Genomic DNA, 6,397 nt, shown 5'->3' on the forward strand with positions numbered 1-6,397 from the left:
GAAAGTAGATTAGACTGAGTCTAGTTACCGTTTCAAGTTGGAAATTGTTGTGTCCTTTGTATTTCAAATCGTTCAGAAAAGCGGGTATGATTCTTACAAGGTGTGTTTTATTGTCACGCAAGCACTGACCCCCAGTGGTCACTGGGCCTTCCCTGTGCTCTATTCAACTGCAGTATGAACTACAGAATGCTATGCATGCTTGTGAGTACCAATACCATGTGTATGTGGTAGAAGTTGTAACCAGTTTCTGGATCTGTATGGTACTATAAAATATTCATTTTATAATTCTGTATCTGTATGGCAGTGTTATGCCAAAAATGTATAGGGAGCAATGGTTTCTGTTGCTTACTGCTGTATTTTAAAATATTGTTTCTAAAATAATATATTCAGAGTTCCTTTAGAGTAATTATTTTTATTAACTATTGCCAAATATACATCCTGTAAAACTAAGAAAAGCCACTTTATCTTAGGTAACATTTTAGCATTGTGCTAGAGTACATTATGATTTTGCATGATTAAAATATTTTTAAAGAGCTGGAAAAAATGACTTGCTGTTTTCCTGTGATTAAACATATTTTTATGATTAACAGAAAATTAACATTATTTTCTTTTATCCTGTGAAATAAACATTGTGATGGGTGAAATCTTATTTACATATGAAGTTATTTTTATTTTGAGATCTTATGGGGAAAATCACATGTGTAAAAACCTTCGGGCTATACACCCAGACCTATGTTATATTTTTATTTGGAAATAGGGTCTCTTAAGCCAGCGCATCTGGCTACGAACCTACATGATCCTCCTGTCTCTGCCTCCCAAGCATAGGGATTACAAGCGTGCACCACCATGCCCTGCTCAAGAAACATTTTAAAAAGACTAGCCATGGTGATTGAGCAAGATTTTGTGTGTGTGTGTGTGTGGTATAAAGGCATTCTACCTCTGATTTAGATCACCAGCCCTATTTTATTTTTTTATTTTGAACAGGGTCCTGCTAAGTTGCTGAGGCTATCTTCAAACCTGTGACCCTCCTGTCTCAGCCTCTGTCTTGGTCAACATTCTCATTGCTATAATCCAAGAGACCTGACCACACAACTTAGAGGAAGGAATATTTATTTGTTCAAGGTTTCTTGGAGATTCCGGGTTCAGTCCATGAGAGGCTGGGGTCTGTGGATCTCAGAGCATGGCAGTGGGAAGCAGAGAGGAAGAGCACGTGGGGTGGAGGCTCTGCTCCTCATGTTATGGAGACCAGAATCAGAGAAAGCAAGGGATTCAAAGACGAAAGCACACCCCTTAAGGCCACAGCCCCAGGGTCCCACCCTCTCCAGCCTCACCCCACAGGCCTAGGTTGCAACCCTCATGACTTAACTATAGCAACCCTGGGCTCTTCAGAGAACATTCTATATCTGTCCATAACAGCCTCCCAAACACCAGAATTAGAGGCATACATCACCATGCCCAGTTTGAGCAAGGTTTAAAAGAAAAATTTTTTAAATGTTGCGTTGTAGTCCTACATTTTAATGGAGTACAAGATGGTAGAGGCATACACGCACACATCACTCATTTAGCCCTTCCCCGATATCCCCCATTCCCTTCCCCCTGCAGCCTTTGGAAAAATTGTTTCATAAAGGAATGCACACAAGCATACTAGTGTCATAGAGGAAGAATGGACACATTCTGGTAGTAGAAAATAGAAGTGTTACCTTTCCTCACAGATTGAATGTCAGAAGGTAATGTAAAAGCTAGAGAACATGGAGATTCTTAGGTTAGTAAGAATGCAGAATTGAACCTGCATTTCTACAAGAATAGAAAGTGTAATAGAGATTTTGAAGAGAAGATTCACAATATTTTCTTTATTTTAAGCCGTGGGGGATGCAAAGCAAACAAGCTGGTATTTCAGGAGTGAATGGAAATTCCACCTGGATAAAAACAAGGGAGTTTGGTTCTCATGGGTGAATCTAGGCTTTGAAGTGGTGGCTGAGTTGACAGACTAATACAGGGAACATGTGAGGATTATCTTGCTCTTGGGATTATCACCTTGTATATGTAGGATTAATTGAAATAGCTCTTTCAAATATGTACTGAAGAGACAGATTAGATAGCCAACATGGATTTGACTTTACCCAGGAAGATCAAGTTTATTAATTTTCCTATAATAGTGTTTTTCTATTTTTATAACCCTACTGCATATTCAACACTACAAAGAAATGTACAAAGATTTTGTTCCCAAATGATGTATGAGATATTTTCATGTGATTGAAATAGCTGATTTCATCTACTCTCAGCTTGGGAAGGGGGGGGGGAGTTGTCAGAGGACAAAGGGAGTGGGGCAGGAGAAGTGGTGGACAAGGTGAGCCCAGTGAGACCAGGCAGCTAGCCCAGGAGCCCTGAGGTAGTCTGACATCTCCAAGTGGGCGATTTAACTGTTGTGTGAGAGAAAGAGGTTCAAGAAAAATCCCCAGAAGGGGAAAAAAGTAAGGGCAAAGAGGCATTTTGCTTAATGGTGATAGAGCAGGCTTTAAAGCCAGATGGATTTGGGTACATGTGATAACATCATCACTTATCATTGGCTGTGTGGCCTTGGACAAATCATGTAATTTCTCAGAGTCTCTGGACTGTCATTGATAGTAATATCTACTTTGCAAGTTCTTGGAAAGATTAGAGTGTGAAACTCTAGAGACATACTCCAGATATTTGTTCATAGTAGCTGCTGGTATTCTAGAAAACATGAGATGCTTAGTCACCACAGAAATAATAGAGCATTTATCTCAATGGAAATCAATCTGGTCTATGTTAATGAGGTTTGCAGAGTGAGACAAACATACATTTTACTTATAATATTAATGTAGTTCTTCCTAAAATGCTGTCAATATAGAATTGATGGTTTTATATTAGACACACTGATGCTGGCAAAAAAACAACAACTTCCCTCATTGTGAATGTAATACACAAAAGTCCCTTCAGAATCTCTTCCATTGACATGAAAAATACCAATGTCAATCTCAAAACCCCATATGGGGAAGGAAAGGAATGGAGAAGGAGCCAGGGGAAGCCCATCTGAAATTATAGTGCACCAATAAAAGTATTAAAAATCCCTTCACTACTTTCTCAATAATTTGAGGAAGAAGGATTCCTTCTCTACCAAGAAAACATGTATGGAGTATGAGGCAGATGATCTTTCAGTTAGAATCAGGAACCCATCTTAGTTTATCTCAGGGTAGTATCAGTTTTATTTTTACTGAAAACAGGGAACTTTTTAATTTATTTTTTTTATTTTTTATTTTTTGGTGGTACTGGGGGTTCCTGGAAGCCCTTCTACCTCCGGGCTACTACACTCCCAGACCTAATTATATATATATATATATATATATATATATATATATATATAATTTTTAATTTATAATTTTTTTTTAAACAGGGCCTCTTACGCCAGCGCGGCTGGCTTCGAACCTGCGCGATCCTCCTGTCTCTGCCTCCCAAGCACGGGGATTACAAGCGTGCGCCACCACGCCCTGTGAACTTTTTAATTTTTAACCTTCTAAATTGATATTCATTTCTTTGTAGGAAGACACTTAATAGTTAACATTATTTAAAAATGCATATGTAATTCATTCTGTGGATAAGGAAGAGTAATTGTCATTTTTTTTTATAATCAGAACTGGAAGGATACATAATGTTGGCTAAATTAATATTCATCTTTCAAAATTCAAAATCTAGGTATCTTCATGCTATGACGTTAAAATTAGGTCACTGAAGTCTGGGGTATTCGTCTCGTGGGGCCCTTTATCTTCTCAAAATCCCACACATGTACTATGAATGAGATGTGAAATACATTTTTTTGTTGTCTTGAATAGAAATTAAACATTTTTATTTTCTTTTGAAAAAAAAATTTTACTTTTTTTTTTTTTTTTGCAATACCAGGGATTCTACCTCTGAGCTACCTCTGAGCTAATTCCGCAGCTCTATTTTTTTCTCTCTTTTGAAACAGGGTCTCACTGAGTGGCAAAGGGCGTCACTAAATAGCTGAGGCTGGCCGCCAACCGCGATCATCCTGTCTCAGCCTCCTGAATGCTGGGATTACAAGTGGGCACCACTATGCCTGGCAGAAAACTCTACTTTTATTTCAAGCATTCTCATCTAATTGTATCTATGACAATGTCCAGAAGTGGGAGGGATACTTCAAACGTTTCTGCTTGGGAGCACGTGTCCCCATGGCACAGAAATGAAGCTGGGGCAAGTGGAAACACCGGGACTCTCATCCCAGAGGCTGCAGATGCAAGAGCCTGAAGCGGGGCCCAGGTGCTAGAGCACTCTACTCAGTGGATGTGCTGTGTGTGGCCCTTTATTCTCTGTCTACACCTTTTTATAATCAAAATAGATTCAAGAGCATCAACCCAGGCAGCAGGCTAATCCAAGCTGTGGTAGTAATCCAAGACCAGGGCCTGTTTTGAAAGAGTATCTTTCACTCCTTTGTGGATTTGCCACCAAACTAGTGTGTATTAGCAGATTCTGAGGCAGAGCCCAAGGTTTCCATTTGGGGAACACATCTCTGGCACTCTGAAGTGATCTTGAATACTGTCTTTTCTGCCGTCCAGCCTTACTCCACATAGTAGTAGCTCTTTGAAATCTCATGTTCAGGATCAGGTGGAGCCTGCTGGGTCCACTGCTCTAACCCTAGCATTTCCTAATCTCATCAAATGCCATGGCCTAATCCCCAAACTGGAAGCCAGGGAGCAATTTCTGACTGGTCATTCATCATCGTATCCAATATGACAACGAATTCTGTTAACACTGCCTCCACTCCCTCATCAGCACCGTCTCAGCCTTTGTTGCAGGGAACTCCAAATTCCTCCCTCTCCCTCCAAGGGAGAATGGAACCTTTACAAAATGCCACAGTACATCTCTGGATCTATGAACACTCAATATAGGGCCCATAATAAACACTCAAGAAATAATCATTGAATTAAAAAAATGTTCAGCAATAGTATCTTGAAATAAGCCATAAATGTGCATGGGCAGTTATTTCTGATCTATTACTGAAATAAGATGTCTTCTGCAGGACAGATATAAAAATGAATTATTTGCGTGGCATACCAAGACTTGTGTCAAAGCACTTCATAGATATTTAATGTTTGGTTTTACAAACTTAGATCTCAGTTCTCCCTGCTTTCTTGGGTTTCTTAGCAACAAGTATCATTAGTTGGTTTTAAATGGATTTTAACAGCATCTGATTCAAAACCATCAGTAGTTGGTTTAAACATCAAGGTTAAATAAGGAAAGGGATAGATACAGTCTCACTTTTAAACTAATTTTAAAGCCATATTTATTAGATCAGCAAAATCCCTATTTCAGTGCCTGGGTGAGCTATATGCACAGAAAAAAAGCCCCTGTGAGCATTAGATGAAAGTCTCTCTCAGAAAGCCTCTTGGGCCATTTGGTAGAACAAAAGCAACTCTTCCAGCAATTCTCAACCAAGCTGACTCCCCTCTTACCTGTTTTTGCAAGTTAGACAGAAATTTGGATTGACAGTAAAGGCCATACTTGAAGGAATAGCTTTTCCCCTTAATGTTTAATTCCCAGATTAGATTGCTTCTTTAATTTGAACCTTTATTTTTCTCTTCATGTTGACAACCAAGTTGAGACAAAAAAAAAAATGTACTTCCTTTAAGTTTTCCTTAAATGGAAACCCTGTGGAAGTTTCAGTGGACAGGAGTAGAGGGTCACTCGAATTCCTTGAACCACCTCAAGACAGGCTTGAGTGGTTTTGTAAACTAGAAAACACTTGGGCTGCACTTGACTTTGTGAAAAGGGTGGTCCCTTATTTACTTATTTTCCTTCTGTAGCTTCGGGCAATGAAGTAAAAGTGCAGTGATGTTACAGAATCTCTCACACCAAACTCAGATATGTAAACGTCTGTAGCACCTGTTTCCTTCCTTCCTCCTTCCCTCCCTCCCTTCCTCCCTCCCTTCCTTTCTTCCTTCCTTCCTTCTTTCCTTCCTTCCTTCTTTTTCCCTTTCTTCTTTTTCTTCTTTTTGGTGTTACTAGGGACGGAACCCAGGGCATTCTACCTCTGAGCTACATATCTTGCTCTTTTATTTTATTTTATTTTGTATTTTAAACAGGGTCTCATTAAGTTATTGAGGGTCTTTCCAAACTGCAATGGCTGACCTCAAACCTGTGATCCTTCTTAGCTTCCACAGTACCAGTATTACAGGTGTGTGCCACTGCATCTGGGTAGCACCTGCTTCTTAATAGCTCATCTGTTCTTCATGAGCCCCACCCTGCCACTTGTAAGGAATATTTTAGACTTGACAAATTACTTGTTTGCATTTATCATTTTTGTTTAAATATTCAGAATATTAACATTTGAATTGAGGCCAGCATGGTGGTACTACACACT

This window comes from Muscardinus avellanarius (assembly GCF_963383645.1).
Source record: "Muscardinus avellanarius genome assembly, chromosome: 8".
Taxonomy (NCBI): domain Eukaryota; kingdom Metazoa; phylum Chordata; class Mammalia; order Rodentia; family Gliridae; genus Muscardinus; species Muscardinus avellanarius.